The following is a 12,069-nucleotide window of genomic DNA, read 5'->3' on the forward strand; positions in this document are numbered from 1 at the left end:
ATAGCAGAAAACTTCTGCTTATTTGAAAGTATTACAATTAGCCAAGAGACAACTCTTGTCTCAAAACACTTTTACATTGGGGCACACTTATGTTGAGGTACCAATATTAAAGTGTCCCTGCCTACAACCTTACTATAATAATTAAAAAAAAAATTCCCTGTTCAAATTTAGCAGCATGGGGTAAATCATATAAACTTTTGTTGGAGTAATTATGCAGAGGCTTCTGTAGATGTTTAGTGTTGCTGATTTTGAAAATTGTCTTTCAGAATAAAAGTACAGGTTGGTGCATTTTTTATGGAATAGTATACATTAATGGTAAATCAGTCAAATCAGATTGCAGGTTGCTTACTGACCTTTTTAGTTTAGTTCCCTGATGGATGCAGCACCACTGCAGTCCACGGAATGGACAGCTTTCTGGAGCAACAGCGACCCCTTGCGTCATAGAGTTGAACTTCAGTTTAATTGACAACATCACTGGAACGAACAGATGATTGGATTTAAATGTATGCATCATGTAAAAATAATTTCATGCTTACCAGCTCAGTTCAGAATTTACATCTCTAAGTAATATTTAAAATAATAATAATATGCATTTCCAGCAGATTTGAATGAATGATCAATCACCAGCAATGCAGTTAATTTATTTTCTATTACTCTTGTCTTTAGGGTCATGGGTGAGCTGGAGTCTATCAAGCTGACTTTAGACCAGTGGCAGAAAACACCCTAACCCTGTTTGATAGGAATGTTACAAAAAAATTTATAAACAAATAACTAACATTTAATTGGCTGACATTGTGATAGGTTGGTTTTGTGTAAATGTAAATATGGTAGTCATTTTCTGTCTAAACCAAGACTTATTATATGTCTGCTTCATTTGAACTTGAGTTTTGGGACTGAATTTTAAATAACCTGCTGTTGCCAATTATTTTTGGGGAAATCATGTATAATCATTCCTGCAGTAAGCTGTAACTTATTCAATTACCATACTATGAATATTTTTTGGATAGGATTTAACCAGTTTAACACTGGTTCAAATACTGTGATCACACCTAGTCGGTGTAGTATTTGTTTTAGAGTCAATACAATATCATTGAAATGTATCTTTTCATAGTGTTTAGGTCGATCCTTCTTTTAATAAGAACAGCTGCCGTGAGCTTAGCGTTCTACGTGCAAAACAAATAAACATCTATTGAATAAAACAACACATTAATTGGGGCATATAGTTCAAATTAAAAGTATGTTACATGTGCATAGACTTACATAACCTTTGGTGGTGAAGATGACACTAGTAATTTTTTTAAGCTTTTGAAGATAAATGACAAATGTGCTGCACACATAGTCTAAAACAAGAACCACTGGCAATGTTAAGAAAGTTGAATTAAATCACTCTAAGGCAGGGGTGGGCAAACTACGGCCCGCAGGCCACATCCGGCCCGTTGGTCCCTTTACTCTGGCCCGCCAAATATTAAAACAGAATTGAGCAAAGGTCTGTTTTGAGAATTGCAACAACAAAACGCATACTAGACTTTGACAAACTGGCAAAAATGGGTGATCAACAACAGGGCCGGCCCGTGGCATAGGCCGTATAGGCAAATGCTAAGGGCGCCGTCCATCAGGGGGCGCCACGCAAGTGCCACAAATGTTGGAGAGAAAAAAAAAAAAAAGAGAGAAAAAAAGTTGGTACTATTATTTCTAAATACAAAAAATAATCCCACGTTAATTAAAATGCAAAGTAAAGCCTATTTAATAGAAATATTATTTGTTAGCTAATGTTTGCCCTGCAGGTAATAGTCACTTTTCCACCCCTTTATATATTAGGTATAGTTGCAAGTAAAAAAAAAAGGTCAAAGACAAAGCTATTCGGTTTCTTGTGAGTATATACACTTCACTGCCGATGTGGGGGGGCGCCACCTAAAATCTTGCCTAGGGCGCCAGATTGGTTAGGGCCGGGCCTGATCAACAACACTGCTCCCACTAAAAGAGAATGTAAGTGTTAACCCTTTAATACCATTTGTATGTTTCTTTGATAATATATTGTTGAAAATAGAAGTATTATGATTAAAATAACCCATGTTTGAGAAGTCTACTCTTAGTTCCAACAGATATAATATGCATCACGTGCTCGCCCGTGAGATAACAGACATGAAACAAAGATTTAGTCTATTAAAATGGCAATTTTCTGGCTTTAAGAAATACAAAGAAATATATTACTGTAACAGTTTCATTTTTAGACCAAGCAGAAAGAAAATATGAAATTACTTTTGTCACGTGGGGGTCGCAGCTTGTTCTTCCGACGCAAAAACGGCTCCGGACGACAGCGTAAAGGTAGGAAGTGATTTATTTCTCATAAATCATCCAATGAACAAAACAACAGGGATCCGTGCCGAGCGCACGGGAAGCTAAGGCACTACTTCTTAGCATAGGCAAAAGACAGGGAACTCAAAAACTCACGTGACAATTGCATGGAGCAAACACAACGAAGGCAGAACGAGTGACTGGCAAAGGCAACTTAAATAATGCCTCTGATTAGCGCTCGGGAAGCAGGTGAGCGGTCGAGCACTAATCAGAGACAGGTGAACCCAATGAGTGACCATGACAACCTAAAACAAACTCACAGGAGCACAACCAAGAACTAAAGCAGTCCAAAACTAACAGAAAATAACTAAACAAACATGATCCGGACCACGGATCATGACAACTTTATTCTGAGAAAAAAAATATGTAATTCTGCTGTAAATTTTCATTTCTCAAGCTAACATCTGCAGAAGATTAAAACTCTGTTAATTACTCTGCAGTTGAAACAGAGTGTTCACACCTTAGAAAGCTGTTGCACCAGGTGGATTGACATAATGCATGCCTCCAACACGAGAAGTGTCAAATGAAACAAAGGAGAGGCTCATCAAACCTTTTCAAGAAGCTAAATCAATCATCACACAGTAATATGTTGATTGTTCACATTCAGCTGCATATGCCTAAACTCTGGACCAAGTTCAATCAACATGGGAAGGTGACAAAAAAGAAAGTACACTGGTAGATCAAGGAAAACATCAAAGGGCCAAGACAGAAAACTTGTCTTGAAAGCAGAAAATGCTCATTAAAATAAATGAAGAACAAATTGGTGGAAATTGCAGTCACCGTCACAAACCAAACCGTAAGAAACCACCCTTATGGAAATGGGGTTCATATACAGAAAAGCTAAACAAAAGCCGCCATTAACACCTAAACAAAAAAAACAAGGTTCCAAAGGGCTACAAAAAAGCAGTCATGGACTATGATTGACAGGATCAAAGGTCAGTGATGAATCGCGACTCTGCATTGGGCAAGGTGATGATGATCTTGGAACTTTTGTTTCATGCCATTCCAATGAGAATATTGAAGACGACTCCTGAAAAAAACATGACAATTTCCACAGTCATAGATGATATGGGGCTGCATTTCAGATAATTGCACTGCGGAGATGGCTGTCATTGCAGCTTCAATAAATGCGCACATTTACTTTGACATTTTGGACACTTTTCATGCTCTATCAATCAAAAGGATGATGATGACATATTTTTTCAAGATGATCTTACCATACAGAAAAACTGTAAAAACGTTTCTTGAAGAAAGATACATAAGGTCAATGCCATGGTCTGCAAATGGTCGGGATCACAATCCAAGTCAATGCAAAATTGATGAAGAGTACTGTTTGTCACTCATTAAGTCCATTCCTCAGAGAGTGCAAGCTGTTATAAAAAGCCAGAGTTGATGCAACAAACTACTTTGTTGTTGTAGTGTGTTTTTTGGTTTGTTTTTCCTGATTAGATTTTTTTCCTCGGAATTGAGTGATTCCATAATTGTTTCACTTTGTTTGATCTAAAATTTAAACTGTTACTGACTACCACAATTTATGTTCTTGCATTTTTTCAGTGTTTCTTAAAGCCAGTAAGTTTCCATTTGAAATGACCATAGTTTTGTGTCATGTCATGCTTTTTTTCTACAAAACAGAAAAACACTGACTGAACATCCTCCAAAACTCGATTACCTGTTTTCATCCAATCGGCTGATGATGAGGAGAAAAAGATGGAAGACAGTCTTGCATTTCTCCATGATCTCATCATCCGTGGTTTTCCCTTGAAGTGGATCTGCACTTTCTTTGGATTTTTGTCTATCATTCACAATCCTTATGTGAGACAAGCACACGTATGTTTTTCTTTTCTGTAAAAATGTCGGCTCTCACTGAGATGCCGACTAATGGGATGTTTATTTTCCCGTTCAGATGAAGAATTAATCATAATCCTCACCAAGGGTTTAAAAAATATGAATTTTCGTGTCTTCCTCGCCATCTCCAGGTATAAATTGTAGGTCAAAGTTGACCAACTTTTCGGTTTATGGCCACATTCTTCTACTATCCAGGTGAGAGTCATGATTTATAGTCTAGAATAAGGTTCACCAACTCCGAGTCAACACAGCAGCTCATCAGGCTTACTCAATATGTCAATAGAACAGCATATTATCAGAATCAGAATCAGAATCAGAATCAGAATCAGAATCAGAATCAGAATACCTTTATTGTCATTGTATGCATGGCAGCTCCCTCCATCAGTGTGTGAATGTGTGTGTGAATGGGTAAATGTGGAAGTAGTGTCAAAGCGCTTTGAGTACCTTGAAGGTAGAAAAGCGCTATACAAGTACAACCCATTTATTTATTTATTTATGGAATCAACGAAATTGGACAGCAATCCAGCTCAGTGCTTTTAAAACAAACCTACATAAAATAGTCTTAAGACAACAACAATAATAAAACAATTTAAAATTTAAAAACATAATAACATGTTAAAAAAAACATATTGCACAGTAGATCTTTATCAGAGGTAAGCAAGTAATAAAGTGGTGAGTGTTCAGGTAAGTGCAGAGTTTAGGGCAATAACAGCTCTAGGATATAAACTGTTTTTCAGTCTATTTGTCCTTGCTTTGATGGTCTAATAACGCCTCCCTGAGGGCAAGAGTTCAAGCCAGTGGTGACCTGGGTGGGATGAGTCCTTGAGGATGCTGTTTGCTCTCCCGTTGTAGTGTCTCTTATGCAGGTCCTCTTGAGATGTAAGAGGACATGCAGTGATCTTCTGGGCCGCGTGTATGACCCTCTGTAATCTCTTTCTCTCTGCCACCGTGCAGCTAGAAAAACCACACAGAGATGCCGTAGGTCAGTATTGACTCAACGGAGCAGCGATAGAAGGACAAGAGCAGGTTATCAGCCAGATCTATTTTCCTCAGCCTTCTCAGAAAATACATTCTTTGCTGACCTTTTTTCTGGAGTGTGGTGGTGTTGCTTTTCCAGGTCATGTTGCTTGAGATGTTCACGCCCAGGAACTTGCACTCTGAGACCCTTTCCACCTCCTCTCCCATGATGTAGATGGGCTGAATGAGCTCAGTGATTTTTTTTCCTGAAATCAACAATCAGCTCCTTGGTCTTTATGGGATTGAGAATGAGGTTGTTTTTTGCATAATGGTCTGACAGTGCCTTCACCTCTTCTCTATAGGCAGTCTTGTCCCATTCTGTGATGAGCCCCACCACTGTAGTATCATTCGCAAATTTGATGATGGAATTGCTAGGATGGATGGGAATACAGTCATGGGTGGAAAGACTGAAAAGCAAGGGGCTCAAAACACAGCCCTGTGGGGCACCGGTGCTGACGCTGAGGGTTATAAGCGGTCTGTGATCACGGCACCGCTCAAAATAGTTTGTCTACTTTAGCGCTTATAATAACAATATCTCTGAAACTTGGTTAATATTCCGGTCCCGGGATGTAAATGGATACTTTTTGATGGTTTGTACTTGCAGTATTTAATGACTTAGAACTTGTCCAGGGTGTACCCCGCCTTCCGCCCGATTGTAGCTGAGATAGGCTCCAGCGCCCCCCGCGACCCCGAAGGGAATAAGCGGTAGAAAATGGATGGATGGATGGAATGCATAAAAACAAGAAAAACATATGTGTTCTTGTCTTACGTATTGATTCTGAATGATATGCAAAATTTCCCAAAAATGCAGTTTCCTCTTTAGGCAAAATAAATTATGATACTAACAAGTGGGTGCTTTAATCTGAAAATGGAGGCTATGTTTTGAATGATGATTTCATCTGAGTTTTTTTATATGGTGGGAGCAATTGAGCTCAAGTGTAATTCATAGAAGCATATAATGCATACTTGCCAACCTTGAGACCTCCGATTTCGGGAGGTGGGGGTGGGGGTGCGTGGTCGGGGGGTGGGGGTGGGGGCGTGGTTGGGGGCGTGGCTAAGAGGGGAGGAGTATATTTACAGCTAGAATTCACCAAGTCAAGTATTTCATATATATATATATATATATATATATATATATACATATATATATATATATATATATATATATATATATATATATATATACATATATACTGTATAATATACATATATATATATATATATATATATATATATATATATATACATATATACTGTATAATATACATATATATATATATATATATATATATATATATATATATATATATATATATATATATATATATATATATATATATATATATATATATATATATATATATATATATATATATATCAAGAGGGACAGAGACAGTGCACAGTGCATGTGGATCACATGTTACCATGGTGAGAAAACATGGAGAGACTGCCAGTTATCTAGTCTCCACCAGTTGCAGAAAATGTGCCATCAGTACAACTGGACAGTGCTGTTTCAGTTCCATCACCAGGACCATCAGTGAGTCAGACACAAACGAGTCTCATCATTGAACCAGATTCAAGGGCTGCTGAGTTGCCATCATCAGAACCCAGATCACCCACAACAAAAACCCCACCAGTGATCCGCAGGTACCCAGAAAGGTTTCGAGTACCACCAAAAAAACTGAATCTCTGAAGACAGTATAAAAATCTGTGTTAAAGGTGTACAAATACTGTTTGTATAATAAGCATGTTATTGTTTACAAATGAGGGTTAAGAGTTCAGTACTAGAAAAAAAAAAGAATGTGGCTTAAGTACAGTTTTTAATTGAGCTGCTGCATTTTTTGGTTGGGTTGTTTATTTATTTTAAGTAACTTCTACATTTCTAAAAGGGGAGGAATGTAATAGAGTGATCTATGTTTGTCTGTTGCCATCTCCTGGTGAATGTTGGCTATAGCGTACTGGGGTTACTTTTTGGTTGGCCAACGATTTACGTGGTGTTGCGCACCTGACGTCAAGTGTGTGAGTCTGTTCTGAAGTCTACAGTAAAGAGACATACTTCATCACCTCGCCTGTTTATTGCCTCCAACTAAATATATTACAACAACATTGCTCCATGCGGACCCTCCAGGTCCGCATGGAGCTGGAGGGGGCGTGGCCTCCAGGTCCGCCTGAATTTCGGGAGATTTTCGGGAGAAAATTTCGGGAGAGGCGCTCAATTTCGGGAGTCTCCCGGAAAATCCGGGAGGGTTGGCAAGTATGATATAATGAAATCATTCTTATCCTCTTGTAGGAGGATAAATAGTTGGGGCTTTGGCTCCAGTATATATCTGGACTAGATCTGGCCAATCTAAGCCTATGAGCATGAACAGATGAGCATGAATTGATGAAGCCTACTTTGCTGAGAGGAGATTTGTCTTCTATGACAAACAATACAGTCCACTGCATGACGGTGAATGGTAGAGCAGCTGGCCAGAAACTTGAGGGTTCCTGGTTAGAATCCATGCTTTCGCTATCCTAGTCACTGTTGCCATGTCCTTAAGCAAGACACTCACCTTGCTCCCAGTGCCGCTCAAACTGGTGTAAATGTAGCTTACATGTAGATAATGGGTTTCTAAATGTAAAGCACTTTACGGCACTTTCCATACCATACCAACTTTATTTATAAAGTTGAGAACACTTGAGAAACAGCGATATATAAATTGTATTCACTTCACTTGCGATCGATTAAATACCCTGAGAAGAGGTCATTTACAGTTCATTAGTAGCAAGACCCTGCGATGAAGTGGCGACTTGTCCAGGGTGTACCTCGCCTTCCGCCCGATTGTAGCTGAGATAGGCTCCAGCACCCCCTGCGACCCCGAAGGGAATAAGCGGTAGAAAATTGGATGGATGGATGGATAGTAGCAAGACTTCCTTGTCCCCCTTTTTTCCTAAAAATGTTGAACTACTACTAAATTTTCATCTTATACTGACCATGATTAATAACAATAATTTATTTTTAAGAATACTTTGAATGTCCAGTACTCCAGTCAGTCAACACTGACTACGTTTTCATTCACTAAATCAGTCTGATTTCTCAAATAGTTCGGTTCTTTGTATTTTCACATGTGCAGTTCCAGTGTCCACGCACATTCTCTAATGCAGTGGTTCTTAACCTGGGTTCGATGGAACCCTAGGGATTCGGTGAGTCGGCCTAAGGGGTTCGGCGGAGGTCAAAACCCACCCAACTCATCGTGTAAATAAAAACTTCTCCCTATTGGCGTATTACGGATACGACAACAGCAGAAGTCAGACTGATTTGCAGGTGTGTAATTTGTTGTGAGTTTATGCACTGTGTTGGTTTTGTTCTTTGAACAAGGTGATGTTCATGCACGGTTAATTTTGTGCACCAGTAATAAAACATGGTAACACTTTAGTATGGTGAACATATTCACCATTAATTAGTTGCTTATTAACATGCAAATTAGTAACATATTGGCTCTTAATGCCTTATTCGGCATGGCCTTATTCTAACCCTAACCCTCTAACCCTGACTCTAACCCTAACCAAATAACTCTAAATTAAGTCTTTATTACTTAGAATATGTTCCCCTAGTGTCCAAATAACTCTAAATTAAGTCTTTGTTACTTAGAATATGTTCCCCTAGTGTCCAAATAACTCTAAATTAAGTCTTTATTACTTAGAATATGTTCCCCTAGTGTCCAAATAACTCTAAATTAATTTTTTTTTTTTTTTTTGGTGTCCTGTCCAGCTTCTCAGGCAAATCATATAGTTGATGTAGATGCCCATGTCGGCTGTTCAGATTTACTTTACAAAAGAGAAGTGTAGGATACTTCTCTTGTTGCCTTATTTGTATTTGACTTTATTAAATGTATTTATATTATCATTTAGTGCAGCCGGGCCGGAGCAGGAGGGGATAGAAAGAGGGAAAAAAAAGAAGACAGAGGGGGAAATTGTGGGGACAAGAGGGGGATTAGACAGAGAGACAAAAACAACAACAATAGAGCAACATCAGCAAATATGACATGTACAAATATGATGGTAAAAGTAATAGCAAACAAGCAGTTAGCGAAAAATAAAAAATAATACAGAAATGACAATGAGCATTATTACACTACAAATGGATCAATACAAATACCAATAGAAATAGCGCTATTGATAATGAACAATACCAATAATTTACCTTTATTATCAACAATACAGTTGTTTAAATGCAACAATACATATACGTAATGATAACTTGAGATACGAAAGAATGCAGAAAAATGGAGGGGGAGAAAGAGAAGCAACCTACATTAACCTTGTAGATTGTTATAGTCACAATAGGTTAAGCTTTGTCAGTGTGCCATGTGTTACACCCAGTTTACCCTAGGGCAACAACGTTAATATATGTTTGATGAAACGTGATTATGTGCATGAGTGTAAGTATGCATATGTACTTGTATATGTACAGAATGTGTATATGTGTTTGTACAATGAATGTATATGTACAGAATGTGTATGTGTTTGTACAATGAATGTATATGTACAGAATGTGTATATGTGTTTGTACAGTGAATGTATATGTACAGAATGTGTATATGTGTTTGTACAGTGAATGTATATGTACAGTATGTGTATGTGTATGTTTGTATATTGAATGTGCGTGTGGATGTACGAACATTAGGTAGGTAAATATGTACTGTATTTGTGTATGTATGTGGGAGCGTAGGTACCTATGTACGTATGTGAGCATATGTGAATTTGCATGTACAATACATTCGACTCCCAGAGTGCGTGGGAGCCAGAGCACGGCCCCATCACCCCCGAGAGCCCAACCCACAAACAGGAGGCGTGGTGCCCAGGGAACCAGGGACCACCGCCCCCACGCAGCCAAGCCGGCCAGCGACAGGAACCCCAGAGCCCGACCCACCGTACCGCCAACAAGGGCCAGCAGCAGGCCGCAGACAGACGCACCCGGCAGAGGACAGGGCACGAGAAAAGCAGGGGACAGCCAGACCCCAAGCCAGCGAGAGACCACACCCCACACGGGCAGAAAGGCGAGACGCCCCGCCCGAGGGACCCAGAGACTCCCCGCAACCGGACGGGAAGACCGCCCCCGCCCCACCGGCAACCGGACCCCCACGAGCCCACCCCGCACCCCCGGAGAGCGCGGCGAGGCCAGCCCCCGGCCACCCCACCCAAACCGGCCGCCGCAGGACCACCCAGGCACAGGGCCACGGGAACCACCCACCCCACCCGCAGGGACCCCAACGATGGAGATGGAACAACCAGCAACCGCCCCGCCGAGCCTACCCCAGCAACTGGCCGACTCGCAGCACCTCGGAATACCTTGCAGCACCAAGCTACCACAATAGACGCAGGGACTAGGCCCAACAGGCCCCAACCAAGACGGGCACCCGGAAGGGATGGACAGCGGGACCCAGGAGCTCCAGACACGCAGTTCGGATGCAGTAGCCTGAGGCGTCAACCCCCGTCTGACAGGCAGGCCCAGAGCGTACCCCCAGAAATATACATACATACATACATATATACATACACATACACACATACATGTATACATACCCACACATACACATATATACATATACATACACATATGTACACATACACATATATAAACATACATACATACACACACATATACATACATATACACAGTTCGTCAGCCCCGACAGCCATCACGCACGCGCGCTGCCACCAGTCACAACATCAGCCACACCCCTGCACCAGACCCAGCAGCCACGGGTGCCCACACCACAAACAAACGGCAGCAGAAACAGCAGCCGCAATAACCCCAGACAGCCAGCACCAGCCAATCAAATCAAAGCGATCAAAAAAAAAAACTGCGACCAGCAACCACACGCCACCAGGACCACGGAGACCAGCTGGCGCCAGCCCGCCAGTCAGCCCGAACGCCAACACGCAAACAAGAGACACCAACAACCCCCCCAACCAAAAGGCCCCCCACCCCAACCCAAACCCGCACAAACACACCACCGCCCAAACAACCGAGACAAATAACTCTAAATTAAAGTGTTTGTTACTTAGAAAATGTTCCCCTCGTGTCCAAATAATTCTAAATTAAGTCTTTGTTACTTAGAATATGTTCCCCTAGTGTCCAAATAACTCTAAATTAAGTCTTTGTTACTCAGAATATGTTCCCCATACTAAAGTGTTACCAACAACATATAATTTGTCTTGAATTTGAAAAAAAAAACATTTTATTTTTCACTAAAGAAGGGTTCGGTGAATGCGCATATGAAACTGGTGGGGTTCGGTACCTCCAACAAGGTTAAGACCCACTGCTCTAATGTGACTATTTGTCATAATCCCATACACCGGATGACACTTATTTCCTTTTACCGCGGTTAAATGTATTGCTTTTCCAGTTAACCTATGACGTCACACCAAAACAAGGCTCTGCAGCTCCTTACAATTTTTTTTTTAATTGAACAATTAAACATATGAAAATATTGAAAATATACAGACAAATTGAGGCACTTCAACGTATTACAATATTTCAAGCAAACAGGTTGAGCAATCAACATCTTTATAAACAAAATTTGTTAATAAAATAAAGTATTCGACAATACAATAATAATACTAAATACAAAATATTAAATAAATAAAATACAATTTGAAAATCTATGTGCTAGTATAAAAAAGGGCTTATCTAAAACAACTTAAATTCCAATAAAAATAATAAGTTAAGGACTTTTCTACTTTTAACCATTTTCCAAGACGCAATTAACAATTTGAAATCACTGAACCAATGGGAACATTTAGGATTTACTTTCAGAAATTGACATTTATGTATAAAAAAATGTAGCATGCCACATAACAATATCA

At 39.9% G+C, this 12,069-nt stretch overlaps 1 protein-coding gene across 2 annotated transcripts in view; it reads right to left on the minus strand.

Annotated features, from left to right (window-relative positions):
* Positions 1-2,483, minus strand: part of btbd11b (BTB (POZ) domain containing 11b) — a 236,174-nt gene extending 233,691 nt beyond the window's left edge. The window contains exons 1-2 of one of the 2 annotated variants that reach the window (XM_061970086.1): positions 2,452-2,483; positions 354-474 (exon numbers count right to left, since the gene is read on the minus strand). The gene's annotated coding sequence lies outside the window, so the exon portion shown is untranslated. Of the gene's footprint in view, positions 1-353; positions 475-2,259; positions 2,394-2,451 lie in introns of those variants that run through there. The other variant, XM_061970087.2, reaches the window with a different exon arrangement.
* Between the last annotated feature and the right edge of the window lie 9,586 nt (positions 2,484-12,069).

The sequence above is a fragment of the Nerophis lumbriciformis genome, linkage group LG10 (assembly GCF_033978685.3).
Source record: "Nerophis lumbriciformis linkage group LG10, RoL_Nlum_v2.1, whole genome shotgun sequence".
In the NCBI taxonomy this organism is placed as follows: domain Eukaryota; kingdom Metazoa; phylum Chordata; class Actinopteri; order Syngnathiformes; family Syngnathidae; genus Nerophis; species Nerophis lumbriciformis.